The sequence below is a fragment of the Dermochelys coriacea genome, chromosome 1, assembly GCF_009764565.3.
Source record: "Dermochelys coriacea isolate rDerCor1 chromosome 1, rDerCor1.pri.v4, whole genome shotgun sequence".
In the NCBI taxonomy this organism is placed as follows: Eukaryota; Metazoa; Chordata; order Testudines; family Dermochelyidae; genus Dermochelys; species Dermochelys coriacea.
The window spans coordinates 294,111,657-294,133,981 of NC_050068.2; the positions used below are offsets into that span (position 1 = coordinate 294,111,657).

The window sequence follows — 22,325 nt, forward strand, 5'->3', positions numbered from 1 at the left end:
TTTCATTTGAAATGAAACATTCTGACATTTCCAAAATCAGCGTTTCATTTTGGTTTGTTGAAATTATTTGAAATGTTTTGTTTCAATTTCAATTTCCATTTCCATATTGCCTTATGGTAGTTATAGTTTGGAAGCCTGATGCTCCCAGTTTCCTCTAAAGAGGCTCCCTAGCAGGACTACAGCAGCCATAAAGCAACCAGACTCATATGACCCCCATGTGACACGACACAGCTCAGTCAGAGGGGAGTCCCTTCATTGTATTATAGGAGTCCTCCAGAACCTCAGCCCATAGAAGAGAATTGGGTTTTGAACTACAAATCCTACAAGGCAAAGCCTGCATGATAGGGAAATGCAATTTAATGTTGAAATGACTCATGATGAAGCATTTCATGTCATGTCAACAAAATAAAATGTTTTCATTTGGGGTTGAACAACCTGAAATGAAATGTTTCATTTAGATTTGACAGAAAACCAATATTTGTAGCAAAATCTATTTTTTTTTAAATTTGTGGAAACTAAATTTTTTGTTGAAAAATCACTGTGTAAGAAAATTCTTTACCAGTTCTAGTATTTATCCTTACAACCCTGTCAAGGCAGGTATTATCTCTGTTTTACACATGAGACACAGAGAGTGATGTGCCTAAAGCTATATGCCCACCTCTACATTTATCTCTGTTTTGGAAGCAGCACTCTCTCTGATTCGTGAGAGGAGAAGCTGGGTCCTATACAGCAGTGAACACAGCTTAAGTGTTTTTGATGAGATAGTTGCTATTCCTTCACTGGTGAAACTTCATTAAAATCAATGGAGTTACACCAACGTAAAACTTAATGGCTTCTAAATAAGATGTGAACCAAATTCAGACACATGCACAAGTACCACTGACTTCACAAGGAGTTTGTAATAGCTCAAAATGATGGATAAAAATGCTAATTAGAGCTGATCAAAAATTTTCTGTCAAAACTTTTTCACCAAAATAAATTTTTTTGCAGGAAGTGTCTGCTTTCCTTGAAAAAAATGCTTTTGTTTTAATTGGAGAATCCAACAATGTTCTGCAGGACACTGAATGTTTCTGGATTTTGAAAATTTTTGGACAAAACATTTTGGTTTTCAGTTATAGAAAACTGTTTTTTGAACAAAGTTGAAATGCTCCTCTGAAAAATTCTGTAACAACAATAACAAAACATGTTTTCATAAAAAATTCTGTTGAAGCCCTTTAACCCTACCTGCTCTAATATAGTTTTGCCTTTTTGTTTGAGACATGTTGTTTTAGATCACTACCAGCCTTGGTTTATCACACCAGATTATTGCCCCACCTCAGTACCTGACTAGAATAATTCACTACAGTCAAGAGGCCTGATTCTGCTCTAACTTGCACCACTTTTGCACGGTGTAGCTCCAGGGAATCAATAGAGTAATAATAATAGGGCTCAGATTTTCCTAGATGCGATAGCTAATGGATTCCTTCATCAAGTAGTTGCTGAACCGACTAGAGGGGATGCCATTTTAGATTTAATTTTGGTGAGTAGCGAGGACCTCATAGAAGAAATGGTTGTAGGGGACAATCTTGGCTCAAGTGATCATGAGCTAATTCAGTTCAAACTAAATGGAAGGATTAACAAAAATAAATCTGCAACTAGGGTTTTTGATTTCAAAAGGGCTGACTTTCAAAAATTAAGGAAATTAGTTAGGGAAGTGGATTGGACTGAAGAACTTATGGATCTAAAGGTAGAGGAGGGCTGGGATTACTTTACATCAAAACTGCAGAAGCTATCGGAAGCCTGTATCCCAAGAAAGGGGAAAAAATTCATAGGAAGGAGTTGTAGACCAAGCTGGATGAGCAAGCATCTTAGAGAGGTGATTAAGAAGAAGCAGAAAGCATACAGGGAGTGGAAGATGGGAGGGATCAGCAAGGAAAGCTACCTAATTGAGGTCAGAACATGTAGGGATCAAGTGAGACAGGCTAAAAGTCGAGTAGAGTTGGACCTTGCAAAGGGAATTAAAACCAATAGTAAAAGGTTCTATAGCCATATAAATAAGAAGAAAACTAAAAAGGAAGAAGTGGGGCCGCTTAACACTGAGGATGGAGTGGAGGTTAAAGATAATCTAGGCATGGCCCAATATCTAAACAAATACTTTGCCTCAGTCTTTAATAAGGCTAAAGAGGATCTTAGGGATAATGGTAGCATGACAAATGGGAAGGAGGATATGGAGATAGATATTACCATATCTGAGGTAGACGCGAAACTCAAACAGCTTAATGGGACTAAATCAGGGGGCCCAGATAATCTTCATCCAAGAATATTAAAGGAATTGGCACCTGAAATTGCAAGCCCATTAGCAAGAATTTTTAATGTATCTGTAAACTCAGGAATAGTACCGAATGATTGGAGAATTGCTAATATAGTTCCTATTTTTAAGAAAGGAAAAAAAAGTGATCCGGGTAACTACAGGCCAATTAGTTTGACATCTGTAGTATGCAAGGTCCTGGAAAAAATTTTGAAGGAGAAATTAGTTAAGGACATTAAAGTCAATGGTAAATGGGACAAAATACAACATGGTTTTACAAAAGGTAGATTGTGCCAAACCAACCTAATCTCCTTTTTTGAAAAAGTAACAGATCTTTTAGATAAAGGAAATGCAGTGGATCTAATTTACCTAGATTTCAGTAAGGCATTTGATACCGTGCCACATGGGGAATTATTAGTTAAATTGGAGAAGATGGGGATCAATATGAACATCAAAAGGTGGATAAGGAATTGGTTAAAGGGGAGACTGCAACGGGTCCTACTGAAAGGCGAACTGTCAGGTTGGAGGGAGGTTACCAGTGGAGTTCCTCAGGGATCGGTTTTGGGACCAATCTTATTTAATCTTTTTATTACTGACCTTGGCACAAAAAGTGGGAGTGTGCTAATAAAGTTTGCAGATGATACAAAGCTGGGAGGTATTGCCAATTCGGAGAAGGATCGGGATATTATACAGGAGGATCTGGATTACCTTGTAAACTGGAGTAATAGTAATAGGATGAAATTTAATAGTGAGAAGTGTAAGGTTATGCATTTAGGGATTAATAACAAGAATTTTAGCTATAAGTTGGGGACGCATCAATTAGAAGTAACGGAAGAGGAGAAGGACCTTGGAGTATTGGATGATCATAGGATGACTATGAGCTGCCAATGTGATATGGCTGTGAAAAAAGCTAATGCGGTTTTGGGATGCATCAGGAGAGGCATTTCCAGTAGGGATAAGGAGGTTTTAGTACCGTTATACAAGGCACTGGTGAGACCTCACCTAGAATACTGTGTGCAGTTCTGGTCTCCCATGTTTAAAAAGGATGAATTCAAACTGGAGCAGGTACAGAGAAGGGCTACTAGGATGATCCGAGGAATGGAAAACTTGTCTTATGAAAGGAGACTTAAAGAGCTTGGCTTGTTTAGCCTAACTAAAAGAAGGTTGAGGGGAGATATGATTGCTCTCTATAAATATATCAGAGGGATAAATACAGGAGAGGGAGAGGAATTATTTAACCTCAGCACCAATGTGGACACAAGAACAAATGGGTATAAATTGGCCACCAGGAAGTTTAGACTTGAAATCAGACGAAGGTTTTTAACGTTTAACCCAGAGGAGTGAAGTTTTGGAATAGCCTTCCAAGGGAAGCAGTGGGGGCAAAAGATCTATCTGGCTTTAAGATTCTACTCGATAAGTTTATGGAGGAGATGGTATGATGGGATAATGGGATTTTGGTAAGTAATTGATCTTTAAATATTCAGGGTAAATAGGCCAAATCCCCTGAGATGGGATATTAGATGGATGGGATCTGAGTTACTATAGAAAATTCTTTCCTGGGTATCTGGCTGGTGAATCTTGCCCATATGCCCAGGGTTTAGCTGATTGCCATATTTGGGGTCGGGAAGGAATTTTCCTCCAGGGCAGATTGGAGAGGCCCTGGAGGTTTTTTGCCTTCCTCCATAGCATGGGGCATGGTTGACTTCAGGGAGGCTTCTCTGCTCCTTGAAGTCTTTGAACCATGATTTAAGGACTTCAATAGCTCAGACATGGGTGAGGTTTTTCATAGGAGTGGGTGGGTGAGATTCTGTGGCCTGCGCTGTGCAGGAGGTCGGACTAGATGATCAGAATGGTCCCTTCTGACCTTAGTATCTATGAATCTATGAGTTACTTTTGAGTCTACATCTATGTAAGGAAGAAGAGAATCAGACTCATATTTCTTAAAGTTGAGCTGCAGAGTGTCCTCAAATTCCAATTTTATATCTCCAGGGCACTTTTTTAAAGACCTCTGACTCAAAGGTTAGAAGTAGCATGGACTCTTGGCAATAGTTAATCAGATACATATTTCTTTATTGAACTATAATGTTAAGAAGTAAGTTTGCAATAAATTCTATAGAGGGAGACTTGTATATTTAACTAAAGCTCCTTAAATAGTGCTTCCTCTTTTTTTAAGTAACAGTTCTGAAGTTTCCTGGTTTTTATTAAGAAGGTAGGTGTGATCCGAAAAGTACCACAATGCCAGTTGGCACACTGTTGTCATGATATATATCCAAAAGATGGGATGTAATATATCACTGGAAAACTAATAACTCACTGATTATTAATATTCTTGCATGATGTATGTGTGATAAACCCAAAAAGCACTTTTTAGATATGCACTGCAAATATGATCTTAAAATGTATTTGGCAAGCAGGGCTAAGCCACACCTGTTCCAGACAAAGGAATGTGGTTTTATCTGCTTGAATGTATCTCTGATGTAAATTAAGCAAGGGGTGACCAAAGCCAAAGAAAATCATGTTTATGTGCAAAGTAAACAAAGCCATCAGGAGAGCAAGTGGGAGAAAATGACTACTTAACAATCTTGAGAGGGGACAGAACCTGCAGCTCTAAATAACCTTCCTGTTTCCTGAAGCAAGGTCATTGACTTTTGAGAAATATAAGCAAGGACAGAAACCATTCTGGCATCCATCACTCAAAAGATTAAAGGGGCCAGAGTTCTTGAAATCAGAGAATGGTGGGTCTTTCATACAAGGGGGGTGAAGTCTCTGGGAACTGGATGTATATGAGAAACCTCCTTAGACTAAGATTGTAACTTTTGAAAATTGTTTTCATGTTAGAAGTATACTTTTACTTTTGTTTGCTTATAACCCTTTTTATCTTTATTCCTTATGCTTGGTATTACTTAAACCTATGACTTTTTGTTTAGTAAACTTGTTTTACTTTTACTGTAAACTAATTCAGTGCTTTGATTAAATTAGAATGATCGTTATCCTCACTCAAGGTAATGAGCTGCTGGGTCCTGTTCCTTTAAGGGAGCAGTGAACTTAATAACTTCTGTAAGTGTTCAGCAAGAGGGCTGGACACTACAGCACAGACAGTTTGGGGAAAATTCAGGACTTGGAGGGTGTTGAGGTTATTCTGCACAAAGGATGTGGTCTGTGTAAACCAGGGTGTGACCTGCATGCTTGTATGTGGTCTATTGGTATCAGAACTGTGAGTTGCAGCTAGGGTGACCAGATAGCAAGTGTGAAAAATCAGAAAACCTTTTTTTCAGGGTGGGAGAAGTATAGTTGTGTATATAAGACAAAGTCCCCTAATATCGGGACGTTGGGTAATGCTAGCACTCAGAGTTGTAGGGCAGGCAGTGCCTTATTGGCCTAGTCCCAACCCCAGTGCATGCAGAGCAGGATTTTTCTGTTCCTTCTAAATCATAATGAGAAACTGCATTATTTTATAGCACAGTGATGAAAGAAAAAGGCGATGGTGAGAAATCACATTAGATAATGTAATGATTTAAAATTTTAAAGTACATTTTACGTGGAAAGGATCATTTCCTTTCAAGACTTAAAACCCACATAAATGGGAGGAAAATAAGAAACAGAGATAAGTTTAGCAGCAATAGGTCTTATACTGAAGAGCTTAGGCAAGTGGTTCTCTAAATAAGGAGTTCAATTCCATCTTAGCTGTTAATCCTCTCTACTTTATTTATTTATATTTTGCTTTGGAGAGAGGTGATTAATACTTTATATATAATTTCATGTTACTTCATTTAACATGTGGGAATAAATAACAATTAAGGATGGGATTTCAAGAGTGCCTAAGGGAAGTAGGCCACTGAAGCTAAACTGGTTTAAGACCCTGATGCTGAAGACACTAAGGACTGGTCTACACTACACAGTTAGATCAACGTAAAACAGCTTATGTCTACCTAATTATGTCAGTGTCTAAACTACAGCCTTCCTCCTGGAGATGTCAGTGCCCTACTACCCCAACATAATAAATCCATCTCCATGAGAGGCATAAGGCTTATGTCGGTGTAGTTAGGGTGACGCAGTGTCTGTGTAGACACTGCATCCCTTACATCAACTGTTGGCTGTCTTGTCAATGTCTTGGCTCCTGCAGTGGAATTGACAAGAAAGCTTGGAAGCTACAGCCCAGCTGTCCTCCCCTCCTCTGGAGAGCTGGGCAGCTGGACCCTACTCCCAGCTTCGAGCCGGGGAGAATGGACTCCGCTCCCAGCTGCAAGCCAGGGCAAGAAGCCCAGGCAGCAAGTGATCCCAGCTGGGAGCCAGGATGAAAAACACGGGTGGTCAGACCCCGCTCTCAGCAGGGAGCCAGCGTGAGACTCTGCTTCCTTGGGGCGAGAAGCTCAGGGCAGCTTCTCCCACTCCCAGAGGGGAATGGGGAACTGATTGGGGGCAGCCCTCCAGAAGCCTGTGAGCCTGTGCGGCAGCCAGGCTCCTGGCAGGGAGCTGCAAGTGGAGCTGAGAGACTGGACTCAGTTCCCCAAACTGCCTCTTTTAGGTTAGTGGAAGTGCTCCTGGTGTGGACATTTACCACTGACCCAAGCAGGACAGTGTGGACATGAACCACCACAGTAATTACTGCAGTGGCTGTAAGTCAACCTAATACAGGTTGAATTACATTTCTAGTGTTAACATATCCTTATGGGCTTGCTTAACTTTAAGCACCTGAGTAGTCAATCATAACTTTGAAATCAATGGCTCTACTCTACACATATGCTTAAAGATAAACACATGCCTAAATGTTGGTAGGGTCAGAGGCATAGTGAGCTCAGGATCAGGCCCACAGTCTGGATTCAGTCTCAGGAAGCTATTTTACATGCTTGAAACACCAGCACAACTCTGCAAATGAAGAGTGTCATTCATCAATGTGTGTCCCAATAGCTCCACTGTCTGATTCCTTATTTTCACCTCAATTTTTTTTTCAGTAGCAAGTAGGCAACGGTGGCTTTATTTAAGGCCATGTCTACACTAGCACTTATGTTGGCCAAACTTCTGTCACTCAGGGACATGAGCTGGTTTTATTATGTTGACAGGAGAGGTCTCTCCCATCGGCATAATGCGGTTACATGAACGATCTTACAGCAGCACAGCTGTATCAGTACAGCTGTGGTGCTTTAAGCTTGTTAGTGTAGACATAGCCTGCATCAAAGCAATTTAAGGCACCAATTTTAATCATGATTTAAATCAGCCATCAGGAAACCTTGATTTAAATCATCGATTTTAATTGTGTTTTGTACTTGTACTTTTTTATTTTCTAAAGAATGATTGTTTCTTTACCTGGTAACCAATAAAACATGTTGATTTGCAATGAAATATAGCCTTTAAATGAAATTAGGTGCTTCTTTTTGTTAACCAGGAGGATATTGTATATCCAGATATGTTTATCTATGGAATTATATAGCTTAATTTACATTTATTCAGATTCTTAATGTTTACATTCTTTATTATGTAGAAAATGGTGAACAATACATCTCTTATTTACTAGATGATGATTAATCTTTCACTTGTAATTTGTGTCAAGCTCTATTTGGATGGAAATTAAAATTTAATTTAAAAAAATTAAAATGACTGCCTCATACTTTAAGCTGTGTCCAGCTTGCTCGGGGAAATGGTATAGGGCTTTACAGGTGTGGGGCAGGTGGGGGGTAAGAGAGAGACACAGAAGCTGCTTCAAACATATAGTGTGTCAGTGTGGCAACGCTGACATCCCCCAGGGACTGGAAGGGCTGGGCAGTTGGGTGAGCCTGGCAGGAGAAGCCCCCTTTCCCCAGACCACATGGAGCAGCACTCTCCCGCTCTGCCCTTGGAAGTGGCAAAATGCCAGGTTGGTCAGGACCTGCTGTGAGCATCACACAAACCACTCTTTTCTTGGGTTGCTGGGAAGGAATTTTTCCCTCACCACCAGATTGTCCTGGAGTGTGGGGTGGGGGTGGAGGGCAGTTTCATCTACAGCAGTTTCAAGGGGGCTTTGTTAGGGTGAGCACTCATTATGTAAGTATGGGATTGATGTCCAGTGCACGTACTCCATAGGGAAGGCATACAGTGACCAGATACATAGCTTGGTAAAGGATTTAAAGGAAGTGTTTGTTAAAAGAGCAGAATGGGGGACAGAGGATGGGAGTGGGGCACCTATGATTGGCACAGCAGGGAGCCAACCCTCCCTTCCTTTATAGCCCACCTTATCCCTCATTTCAGGGGTGGGGGATGGTAAGGTCCCAGCAAAGGGTTGGCTGGGGACCAGAATAGAAGAAGAGGATGCTGGCGGAAGCCCCCAGCTTGATATTGAAATGATCATGGAGTTACATGCACTGTACACTTTTATCCGCCAGGTAGTCCCAGACATCTAATAATAAAGTTGAGGCCTGATTAAACCACATCCACTGGCTCCTATCCTTTTGGTATAGCCGAACAATGCTATTTTTTTACATTTTCAATTAAATAAAACTACCTTAAATGTTCTCAGTACATAAGACAAAAAGTTTAACCACACTTGTCAGGGCCGGCCCACAACATTTTGGCACCTGAGGCAGGGAGCTCAAATGATGCCCCCATGCCTCCTTGTTTGGGCCAAAACTTTGAAAGGTCTCAATTCTGCCTTCTTCCTGTTCTACTCCTCTCATGGTACTGCTCTGCTACCTACCCCAATAAAGAAGAACTAACAACTTAAAATGCCTTGTTCAAAAATGTTAAGTAACACTTAACTTTCAAATGCCTAAGCAGCAAATGTAACTTTTCTTGTCTGCATAGTAAACACTTTTCAGAGTAGCAGCTGTGTTAGTCTGTATTCGCAAAAAGAAAAGGAGTACTTGTGGCACCTTAGAGACTAACAAATTAATTTGAGAATAAGCTTTCATGAGCTACAGCTCACTTCATCGGATGCATTCGGTAGAAAATACAGTGGGGAGATTTATATACACACACAGAGAACATGAAACAATGGGTTTTATCATACACACTGTAAGGAGAGTGATCACTTAAGATGAGCTATTACCAGAAGTAAGGAGGGGGGAAAGGAGGAAAACCTTTTGTGGTGATAATCAAGGTGGGCCATTTCCAGCAGCTAACAAGAACGTCTGAGGAACAGTAGCGGGTGGGATGGCGGGAGAAATAACATGGGGAAAATAGTTTTACCTTATGTAATGACCCATCCACTCCCAGTCTCTATTCAAGCCGAAGTTAATTGTAACCAGTTTGCAAATTACTTCCAATTCAGCAGTCTCTCGTTGGAGTCTGTTTTTGAAGTTTTTTTGTTGAAGGATAGCCACTCTCTGGTCTGTAATCATGTGACTGGAGAGATTGAAGTGTTCTCCGACTGGTTTTTGAATGTTATAATTCTTGATGTCTGATTTGTGTCCATTTATTCTTTTACGTAGAGACTGTCCAGTTTGACCAATGTACATGGCAGAGAGGCATTGCTGGCATATATCACATTGGTAGATGCGAAGGTGAACGAGCCTCTGATAGTGTGGCTGATGTGATTAGGCCCTATGATGGTGTCCCCTGAATAAATATGAGGACACAGTTGGCAACGGGCTTTGTTGCAAGGATAGGTTCCTGGGTTAGTGGTTCTGTTGTGTGGTGTGTGGTTGCTGGTGAGTATTTCCTTCAGGTTGGGGGGCTGTCTGTAAGCAAGGACTGGCCTGTCTCCCAAGATCTGTGAGAGTGATGGGTTGTCCTTCAGGATAGGTTGTAGATTCTTGATGATGCATTGGAGAGGTTTTAGTTGGGGGCTGAAGGTGATGGCTAGTGGCGTTCTGTTATTTTCTTTGTTGGGCCTGTCCTGTAGTAGGTGACTTCTGGGTACTCTTCTGGCTCTGTCAATCTGTTTCTTCACTTCAGCAGGTGGGTACTGTAGTTGTAAGAATGCATGATAGAGATCTTATAGGTGTTTGTCTCTGTCTGAGGGTTGGAGCAAATGAAGTTATATCGTAGAGTTTGCCTGTAGACAATGGATCGTGTGGTGTGATCGGGATGAAAGCTAGAGGCATGTAGGTAGGAATAGCGGTCAGTAGGTTTCCGGTATAGGGTGGTGTTTATGTGACCATCGCTTATTAGCACCATAGTGTCCAGGAAGTGGATCTCTTGTGTGGACTGGTCCAGGCTGAGGTTGATGGTGAGATGGAAATTGTTGAAATCATGGTGGAATTCCTCAAGGGCTTCTTTTCCATGGGTTCAGATGATGAAGATGTCATCAATGTAGCGCAAGTAAAGTAGGGGCATTAGGGGACGAGAGCTGAGGAAGCGTTGTTCTAAGTCAGCCATAAAAATGTTGGTATACTGTGGGGCCATGCGGGTACCCATCACAGTGCCGCAGATTTGAAGGTATACATTGTCCCCAAATGTGAAATAGTTATGGGTGAGGACAAAGTCACAAAGTTCAGCAACCAGGTTAGCCGGACTGGCATTTTTATCTGTTTGAATATTCAAAGTGGTGCTTTCCGTGCCTTTTTGGTTGCAAAAATTTGAACTGCTTCCTGAAGGTCCACAGTCTGGGCCAGCTCATGTTCTTCTGAGATGGTTGCAAGGCCGACCAGCCTCTCCTGTGTCATTGTGGAGTGTTTTTATTAACTTCAGCTTGGAGAAGCTGCGTTCTCCACTGGCAACTGTTACAGGAAGTGTTAGAAGTATGTGCAGAGCAACAAAAGCATTTGGAAAGAGGGTGGTCATCTTATTTGTGCACATATATTTCAGAACAGCCTTTGGATTTGATCCTGCTGAAATGTATCTTGAAAGGGCTTTCAGTTCATCACCTAAATCACTCGCATCAATATTGCACATCATCATGTGTCAACACTGTCTCTAGTGCCCTGCATTGCTAGTGTAGGTCTTCTTCAGGTACAGTGAGGAGTTTTGGAATATCATATAACATCCCAAATATACTGCTGTGTTCCTTGAGTTGCATGAAATGTTCTTCAACTGACTGTACTGCATCTAGCACCGGATTAAAGAATTCAACTTTGAATTGTTGTTTGGGGTGTCTTATGGTATTATCTCATGCCTCGTAATCAAAATGTTGTCTTCTTCAGTGACTTGTATTCTTGAATGGGTGGGAAAATAGCTTCAGTGTGAAGTTCCTCTGCCAACTTCTGTGCACTCTTCAGAACATTTTGAAATCCTCATCTGACCGGTAAGACTGTAGGTATGACTTTGCTTTGTCCAGTTGTTCCATTACTCCCGATAGATCAAGGTCACACCTTGGAGTCTCTTGCTTACAACATTTATTTCAAACAGTATGTCATGCCACAACACTTAGCCACACAGAAATTTGAAGTTATATGTGTTTCTGGTGATTCCATTTCCCTCTGCCACTGTTCTCCCACGAACAGTTCCTGTCATAGCATTATTCTCCATAATGGCAACTATGGCATCATCTGTCTTCCCAATTTGGTGTTTGATAGGCTTTATCGCCTCCACTCAACTTTCCCATCGTATGGCATTCAGTGGTTTCAGTGTCAGAGAGGATGTTCCCAGATGTTGCTTCAAAATTTGCCATCGGTGAGTTGATGCAGAGAAAAATACATAGATGCTTTGAATTTACCTTAAAAAATTCAGCAGCCTCACTAGAAGCTGATGCTGCATCACTGACTACCAAGTTCAATGAATGAGAACTGCAGGGGACAAAAAAAGCTCAAGGGTTTAACTCTCAGATCTGTTTCCTGTTTGTCTGCACTCCTCTATTCTTTCCTCTCATGTTTGGCACCATTATCGTATCTCTGACCTCTCATGTCAGCTATCGCAATTCCCGTATCTTCCAGCTATTTAAGAAGCACATTTGTCATACCAGCTCCTGGAATATCATCAATGTCAATAAATTCTAGAAAATCCTCTCTGACGGTCACTATTGCAGGGACATTTTCACTAGGTTCTGTTGTCGTTACAAAACACACCATTAAAGTCATTTGTTCTGTATGGCTGATGTCAGGTGTGCAGTCCAGAATAACAGAGTAATATCTTGCTGACTTCAGATCTGCCGCAATCTTCTGTTTGACTTTATTGCCAGTAACTGTATGATCTCATTTTGAATTGTTTTTCCAAGATAGTGGTGTGTGTACAGTTCTTGGGTGGTGATTCTTAGATGCTCCTGAAGTACAGCATCAAACTCAGCCATCAGCTCCACAATTTTAAGGAAGTTCCCATTGTTTAGCACACACAGCTGATCTGAAGTGCCACACAGTGCTAAGTTTTGGGTAGCAAGCATTCTCACAATGGCAATGAGCCTTTTCAGAGCATTTTGCCAGTAAAGAGACTCTGATGCAATCTTCTCTTGATGCTGATCATCTTTGGTGGCCTTTAAACTTAGTCTCATCTCAAGCTCTTTCCACTTATGGAATGCTCTCTGATGATTTGCTGCCTTCTCATGGCATGCCAGATTTCTAACCAGATTTTTCCAGTCCTTTGTTCCTGTAGAACCCAATGTGGCTGGAACATTATACTGGAAGAGTTTGCAACAAAAACAGTATGCAGCATTCTGGGTTTTTGAGTACATAAGCCATGGCCTCTCCACTTTGTCACCATTGGGGATTTCATGCCAGTAATGTGGTAGATGGAAACTTCTATTTTCATTGTCTTTGGGGAACATGAAGTTTTTCACTTGCTGTGGTCCATGCAGTACAAGGAAGTACCCCAGGCTACTGCTCAAGTGGATCCACAGTCCTTGATCATCTAGACTTAAAGAACTAAACTCAGCAGCAGCTGTTTCTTGCACCTCCACCACACTCTTCTCTGATCTACACTTTTCTTCAGGAATGTGCATGGTTACATCCATCTGAGATGGAGATATGGATGCTGCAGTAACTCCCAGGTCACCTGCACTCTGACTAACTAGAAAATCAGGCATCTCCTCTCCGTGGCCAGAAGGCTCACCGTGAATATTTGTGTCTATGTATCTCAGGAGAGCTCTTTCCTGCTTAGATAGAAAAGCTTCCTTTGTTTTCTTTCTTTTTCTGAATGCTGCCCCAGAGGGGTGTTTTCTTCTTTCATTCATGACTGCTGTTCTGTGCCAGCTATAGTGGCTCTCAACACTCAATTGAAGGGGACAAATAAGCAGGCTGGTAGCAGGGCCTGAGTGCGGGAAGATATCAGCGTCTTAAGGGCCTAACTGGCTCCTACTACCTCAGTTGACTGTCTGTTCTCCTCAGGTCAGTTCAGGGAAGCAGCAGGAAACAGGAAGCTCCCTGAGAAGCTGGTGTTAATCAGTCCAGGCTCCTGGGGGTGCCAGAGAGGTACATAAGAGGCTCCTCCTCCTCTCTCTCCCTGCAGCTTCTGCTGCTTTCTGTTATTTCCTCTCACCTTTTCTCCTGCCTGCCTGTTATGTCTCTTGTGCCCTCCTTCCTCCAGCACAGCACTCACCATCTCTGTGCATCTAGAGCAGAGAGAATACATATGTACCAGCAGCAGACACAATTTCCTACACTCTGGGTCCTAGTGGTAGCCCCCCACAGTCTGGCACCTGAGGTGGCCACCTCAGTTGGCCTCATGGTAAAGCCAGCCCTGATACTTGTTGTGTATTTAAAATGAACTCATTTACTAAACAAAGGAAGTATTATCTGTAGTTAGTGAAGGAAAATGATTGTTTCTGGTCACTATGTCCTTCAAGATTTCAGAACTAGAGGACCTCATCCTCTCACATCTAGTTTTTATTCATAGATTCTTGCTTTTTTCAATTCCCAATTGGTTTCTTATCTTTGAATTAACTAGACATTGAACTGAACTGCATTACTGAGATGAAATGAAGAAAACATTCTCTTTATAACTCAGAAGAGGCTATTGCTGTCTAAAGCTGGTTTAGCACTTTAAGCTCTGGCTCCAGGCACTTAGCTGGTGACTTCCACCAGTTCAGTGATTTGACTTTAAAACTTGGTTGTTGTAGCTGTAGCAGTGTTGTTGTAGCTGTGTTGGTCCCAGGATATTAGAGAGACAAGGTCAGTGAGGTAATATCTTTTACTGGATCAACTTCTGTTGGTGAAAGAGAGAAACTTTCAAGCTACACAAAGCTCTTCTTTAGCTGTAGGACATGGGAAATGTGGGAAAACTGGTGGCAAACATGGACTACTTAATATTATTTTTGTATTTAATTTAAATTATTTTAATATATTATAAGAAGTTTAGGCCTTAACATGGGTTGTGAACTTCAAAGTTAATTTTAAAATAGTTTTATTTTTTAAAAACTGAACCCGTATGTAATTTAAATTTTAAAAAATCCAATTTCAACAAACAAAAACGTCTAATTTATTTTTAATTGATTTTTATCCACCCAGCACTAAATTAATATCTCAGAATGCATAGGTTTTAATTTGACAATCACCTGCAGATTCATCAAACATAGCACACAGTCAGACTCCCCATCAATACAGTATTTATATCACAGTGTTAGTTCTTTCCTTTTACTGTTCTTTGCTGGGGAGAGGTCCAGAAAGCAAACAAGGACCTTAGTTTCACCATAATAAAGCTATGTTTCTTCTTTTCTACCTTTAAAACTTTATGCAGTTCACTCCCATCTCCAGCATAGACATTATGATGTCTCCATTTCTTTCTAAACTGCCTGGTTTCTGCAAAGGAATTCCCTAATATCTCTACAAATAGCATCTCTGTGCAGCAATTAGGGAATTAAATCATAGCACCTGTGAAAATCAGAACCATTTTAATTGGATGTGTAAACATCAATTTAGGTGCTTAACATTAGGCATTCACATTTGAAAAATGTGGCTGCAGGGATTAATTGTGCCATTTAGGCACAGACCAACTGAAGGAGTAATTCAGAGCAAACCACCCTGGAAGAAGTTCAGGGAGGGATTTTACCTCAAGGAGACAAAATTCTTCCTTGATTTCTCCTACACCTGGGCAGGGTATACCCACAGTTACACACCTTCAAGCTCATTCTCTCACTTGTGCCAATCCTGCCCAGCAGGCCATTGCAAAAGACTTTCTCAATAACCATTTAGGGCAGTGTGTGCCCCTTGGAAAATAGGGAGCAATCCCTGTGCTCCCCTGGTCACAAAGACTATGGCGGGGTGGGCAAACTTTTTGGACCAAGGGCCACATCGGGTTTCTGAAATTGTATGGAGAGCTGGTTAGGGGAGGCTGTGCCTTCCCAAGCAGCCAGGCGTGGCCCGGCCCCCATCTCCTATCCGACCCCCCCCCCGCTTCTCACCCACAATACCCCCCTCCCCAGGACTCCTGCCCCATCCAACCCCCCATCTCCTGACGGCCCCCCTGGGACTTCTGCCCCATCCACCTCCTACCCCCACCCCGCTCCCTGCCCCTGGAACCCCTGCCCCTGACTGCCCCCGCTGCCCCATCCAACCCCTCCTCCCATTCTCTGCCCTCTGACCATCCCTCCCTGCCTCGTATCCACACCCCCGCCCCCGACCACCACCCTGAACTCTCCTGCCCTCTCGCCAATCCCCTCCCCGCTCCCTGCCCCCTTACCGTGCTGCCTGGAGCACTGGTGGCTGGCGGCGCTACAGCAGCACTGCCCAGAGCACCAGGACAGGCAGCTGCCCTGCTCGGCTGGAGCCAGCCATGCCACTGCGCAGCACAGAGCACCAGGTCAGGCTGCGGCTCTGCAGCTGCACTGCCCGGCAAGAGCTCGCAGCTCCGCTGCCCAGACCAGTGAGCAGTGCAATGAGCTGAGGCTGTGGGGGAAGGGGAACAGCAGGGGAGGGGCCGAGGGCTAGTCTCCTGGGCCAGGAGCTCAGGGGCTGGGCAGGAGGGTCCCGCGGGCTGGATGTGGGCCGTGGGCCGTAGTTTTCCTACCTACTGGACTATGGTGTCTGGCTCTTATGCAGACTGTGTAAGGTGAGGAAATTCATTATGCATTCCTCTATTGTTCACATGCTTAAGGGCCAAACACATTCTAACATTAAGAAACATACAAGGTGGAGATAAAATCCAAGTCAAATTAGTATTTCCACAGAGGTAAAAAGCTTATTCTTATAAAGGAAGAAAATGTTCACTCAATCCATTTCTGTTTCTGGAAAGGCAAAGAAAGTGACACACAGAACTGCAAAACGGAAGGTGCCTCTGCGTGCTAACAATATGTGCAGAACTTCACAGTGCGAAAAGTTGGTCTTGTTGATAAGGTACTAGACCAGGATCAGGTCTACACTTGGAAAGCTTTGCCAGCATAGCTGTACTCATATACTCATGTACCAGCAAAGTGCTCCTAGGGTGGAAACAGCTTATACTACCAAAACTGCATTTGTGCTGGTATAGCTTATTCCAGCTCCCCAGCCAAATAAGCTATACCAGCAAAAGTGCAGTTTTACAGGTATAACAGCATCTACCCAAGGGGCTTTTTCCAGCACAACTATGTTAGTCACAAATTACATCTCATCATACCCCTAACTGATGTAGCTATGCTGACAAAACTTTGTGACTCAGGAGATTTGGGTTAAACCATTGTTCTGCCACAGATTTCCTGTGGCACCTTGCGCCATTTAATCTCTGTGCCTCAGTTCCCAATCTGTAAAATGGATATAATAATACTTCCTTTCTACCCCTCTGTCTGTCTTGTCCTACTTAGATTGTAAGCTCTTTGGGGATGGGACTGTCTTTTAGTGTACAGCACCTAGCACAATGAGGCCCTGATATCAATTGGGGTCTCTATTGGTAGTGTAATATAATAGTGGGCATTTAAAGAGAACAATTAAATTGTACATTTTGTAAAATCAATGCATTTGATTATAATCAGTTCAAAGTTTTATGCAGAGAAATTGGAACAGAGCATGTTGCTCGCAGATGTTATCAGGAGGGAAACTGTTGCAAGGGGTGTTAGAATTAAGTGAAGAAATCAACATCTTTTTTCACAACAAAGTCGTCTAGTTTAATCACATTCTTTGATCTGGTTGTCAATGCTAGTATAGCTAGAAGTAATATTTCCTCATGTGAATAAACTTAATGCAAATCTGTAGTGCAACTGCTTCACTGGTTTTTGACTTTGGGAAAAAAAATAGCTTGCCAAAATTAGTCGGGGCCGGGGGCGGAACAACAGACTGGTCATGTTCCCTGTTACTCCTGAAATTCTGAGAGGAAAAAAAATGCAAAATTTACTTTTAAATAAGCAGTTATAATTGATCGTTTGGCAAAGGTGAATTTAAAATTAACAGAGTACTAAACAAATGACACAAGAAGGTTTTGATTGAATAGAGAAACCTTTTGCAGTAGATAGTGCATGTGACCTCCCCACAGAGCTTGAAAACTAGTTAATTAAATTAACTGATACACTAATCTCAGAAGCCAGGTCAACACTGTCTCATTGTTTGTATTTTGGATCAGGATCATTACCCATCTCTCACTAATAATTCCATGATCTACTTCTTTCCACTATCAACCACATATATTTATGAACTACAGTAGGATTCTTCTGAATAATAACAGCTATTTGACTCTGACTTGGAAATATCTTACAAATGAGCCTCTATTCAACTCTGTTCCACTGGAATACACACTTGAAAAATAAACTGGCAAATATTTCTTTCTGATTCCAAAACAATGGAATAGTTATGCTTTATAATAGGTACATTGTAAAACATTAAGTTTATTATTTCATTTAGTGTGGTAATATGATTACAATAGTATACACAGCAGGACTAGATAGACTTTTCCTTCCCCATTGTACTTTCTTGGGTGTCTGCCTAAGTATCTCAGGATTCCATATGTGCTACACCATTGTTTCTTGACCTTTTGAGTCCCATGACACATTTATCATAAATATAAGCATTGTATGATCCTTGATATGATGAACCATTGTGGGAACTAATCCAATATTATTAGTACACACAAAGTAAGCATGCTTTACAAGTTGAATGCACATATCAAAGGACAAAATTTGTCCCTTGATATCTATCTTAAACAAACCAAAGGTTTTAATCCCTCAGAGACTGTACTTTATGGTGTATTCTATTTATTATTGTTTTTCAGTCACTGGTTACTCAGAAAAACATGGGACAGGAATAAAGGATCTTTATTTTTGGATAGCAACACTGATAGTATTAGCGCTTTGCTGATATAAGTGCCCAGCTTTAAAAAAAAAAAAAAGAAAAAAAGATAAAGCAAGTAAAACTGGTTAGAGATTAAAATAGTTGCTCTGTTGAATGATAAATAAAATAATTCATGTTACATGGATGTATGTAAATGTGAATGGTTTGAATAATGCATGCCACGTAAAGAATTTAACCTGAAAATATATTTTATGGTATACACTATATTGTCTTTTATCACAATTTTGGGGGTAGGAGGGTTGGGGGAAGATAGTTTTGTGACATTTTAATGTTTCTAAAGCAATTATTTAGAATTATAGTAAATATTATAATACTTATAATTATAATATTATAATATGAAATCAGATGGTATTTCTCTCCATAGCAGCATATTCCTAACTGTGAGGCTGGCTTCCCAGGGGAAGCTCAGGCGACCCCAGGGAGCAATAATTATTATTGAATCTGAGCCCACCATGAAGATTCATAAGAAAGGAAAAATAGTAGACTGAGCTCATCCACATGTTTAGAATAGTCTAAAAACAGCAACATTAAAAAAGTCACCAGTGAAGGCCCTTTTTGCATCTTTCTTCCTGCGTCCAGTTAAATAAGTGTTTTCTGTGCATTAGGAAAGCTTGAGGATTTAGGAGGAGGATTGCTATGACAATACTTAGAAAACTGTCCTACAGAGAAAAGGAGTACTTGTGGCACCTTAGAGACTAACAAATTTATTTGAGCATAAGCTTTCGTGAGCTACAGCTCACTGCATCCGATGTAGTGAGCTGTAGCTCACGAAAGCTTATGCTCAAATAAATTTGTTAGTCTCTAAGGTGCCACAAGTACTCCTTTTCTTTTTGCAAATACAGACTAACATGGCTGCTACTCTGAAACCTGTCCTACAGAGTACACCCTTAATCTTATTAGCAAAGTCTTGGAAGCGGCATAGGAAGAAGAGGTTATACTTACTATGAAGGATTTCTCAGGCTTCTTTAACCTGCAAGTCTTTTTTTTAAATTAAGCTACTGTAAGTTTATACTATTTTTGTTACTCTTGAAACTTCTTTTCTTGCATTTGTCTCAGTTTGTTAATGAGATTCACAATTATCTGTTCTTGTGTCATCTCATTATGATTCCCTTTCCTTTATCTGCAGTCTCAAATTAACTTGACATAGATGTTGTACATATATTTTAAACTAAATGTGAACTATTCCCTCATGCCCACGAGGCATTTGGAAAGTTGATACGTTCTGTTTTCAATGACACTTTAAATTAGGTTATTAAAATTCAACACTTTGCATATTCTGGTAGGGAATATAGGACTGTCCCTCAAACAAGGGATATAGGTCAGGATAGGAAAGTTTCTCAATCACCTTCTTCACAGGTGAAGAATCTCCACTCAGATTTGTGTGCCAAGTTCTATAAAAATCAGGAAAAACCTCTCAGTACTTCAACAGAAAAATCACAGGGACCTAGTGCTAGTGTAAAAGTTAAAAATGCAGCCATCTGTTGTTTGTGTTACATGGAATTTGCAAACTGTCATTTCCATAGAGCATGCCATTTCGTCTTCACAGCAATATCACTGAAACACCCACTGAGGTAAAATTGCAAATATTTTGAACATACCATATGAAAAGTTATTTTTCCAATTAATATTTGACAAAGACATGATGAGCACTTGTCTGTAAGTTATTTTTGAATTGTCATCTGAACAATCCTTTTCAGAATTTGATGCTATATAAAAATAAGTAACCTAAAACATACATATCTTAAGACATGGGGAAAAGAGAGATGAGAAAAGTGAACTACTGTACTTTTTGTCCACTGTCAGAGCTCATCTAGTATGAAATTGTCACTATTATTACTTAAGTTTCTATAGCATCTTTCATCCAAAAGGATCACAAAGTGCTTTTTAAATGATCTATTTAGAAAAATTATTTCATTTAGAATGGAAATGGATCCTTCTCTGGATGAAATATGGCAACTCTTCAGGGGAATCAGTCTTGCTAAATGCTGATCTTTCAACTCCCTTTGAAGTAGAAGTTGAGACAATGGGAGTTAAGGGCACTTAGCTCCACTCTGGTTTGGGCTAGGACACCATGATCTATTGCCATTCCTTTCTATCATGCCTGTGGGTCTTTAATTTTAAGTAGTGCCAGTACCTGTGGGGAGTGGGGATGGAAGATATTTTAATTAATAAAGATGTGATACCATTTTGTCTTACTCTCAATAGTATTGTCTGTTTTCTTGTGAAAAGTTATCAAATAATGGAAGGGGACTTTGAACTTGTACATAGAAATGGCCATAATTTTATTTATTTATTTATCTATTACAACCATAAAATACCAAAACACTTTTCTTTGAGAGAAATGTTTCATTCTGCTGTGCTGAACCCCAAATAGTCATTATTGGGCCACCATGGAACTTATCACAAAAAAAAACAGTAGCAAAGCAGAATCTAATAGAATAGAATAGAATCTAATCTAAAAACAAATATTATTTCCCAAGGAAAACTAACACATAGGATCAGATAAGTTTGGGGTGTACTGAGCTGTCACATGGAACTGGCTTCATAGTTGTCACGAAGGGCCCTATCAAACTTCTATTGCAGACAATGAGAATCTTTCCATTGACTTTAAGGGGAAGTGGATTGCACCCTAAGAAGGCAACCATTTGGAGGAAGCCTTCTGTTTTACTGCAGCCACTTTTTGGAAGTTAATGCTGTGTAGAGTAAAAAGTGAATTTATGAAATAAATAGAGAGCAAAGTTTAATCTATTTATCTATAGTTATATAAATATAAAAGTAGGTAGGTAGATAGAAATAAGTTGCATTATAGCTACTGACACATAAACCCCACAACATCCTGTGTCTTGGCCTCCAGTAAAATAAGTTTGGTGGTCTCAATTTCAGTCCCTTGTGATCAGGAATCCATCACAAAACCATCACCTTTAATTTAATACAACTGACAGTTTCTGCCTAAGAGAGGCAGAAGAATGAATTGCCATGGCGACTGAACTACTGCTCCTCTCCAGAGAGGATGATTCAGACTGCACAGGCTGAACAATATGGGAAGCTCTCACTGCCACTGGCTGCCCATTGTCCATGTACCATGATGATCACACAGAAGACATTATTTTCAGGGTTGTCAATTTAATCAACTTGAACAAACAGAAAATAACTTACTAACTAAAAAGAAACACAATATATGTGCTCATTGTTAAAAGCATACAAGTGTGCATTATATTGGATTGAGAGGGGAAAAGGGTTTCATATTGATTTAATTTATACTATTTGCCACCTCTCCTTAGTGTTTTCCTAACAGGGTGAACACTGTGCTTGACCTATTTGCTGGAATTCACCAGGACTCCAGGAGACCATATGGATTGCCAGATGGTCTGCTACAATTTAATACCATTTATTCTAAGTATGAAGTAAGTGATAAATATAATTAACATTCTTTTAGCTCCTTACTGGATGCCATTTATTACTTTCATTTTTTTTTCTAACATTGAAAGGTAAGTTAATATCTTGTTACTGAGACACAGATGCCATCTAATTACTGCAAGAGGCTGCAGCCTCTAAAGCAAAGAACCTCTGAATAGATTCAAACTTACTCAATGACCCCACTGAGATGATTAGAAGGCTGAATGCTAACCCATAATGAGTATGTCAAATCTTAAGAAGATTTTTTTCAGGTTACCTCAATTAGCAGTATGATGAACAAAGTGTACCAGTAACATTTTAGATATGCTTATTGCACTTCATAGTAAACAGTGCAGCTTGTACCTCCTACTTATTTCAGATTACAGTACATCAAATGCTAGAATGCAAACATAGTCATATCCAGAAAGGAAAAACAATAGAATGATTTCCTTCTCAAATGTTTTGCTTGCCTATTTCATATTCTTCCAGTGATTGTCTAAATGGCTTATTTTTTAGGAAACAGTTATACAGTAGCTGTGGCTTCAAAGAAAGTTTATGTTGGGCAGGGTTGCTCACTGTTAGTATTGTAATAAGACATCAAAATAACTTTACAT

General features: G+C 40.5%; 1 protein-coding gene across 3 annotated transcripts in view; it reads right to left on the reverse strand.

The window, feature by feature from the left end:
• SLC16A7 (solute carrier family 16 member 7) overlaps window positions 1-22,325 on the reverse strand; it is a 153,617-nt gene that overhangs the window by 41,775 nt on the left and 89,517 nt on the right. The window lies entirely within an intron of this gene.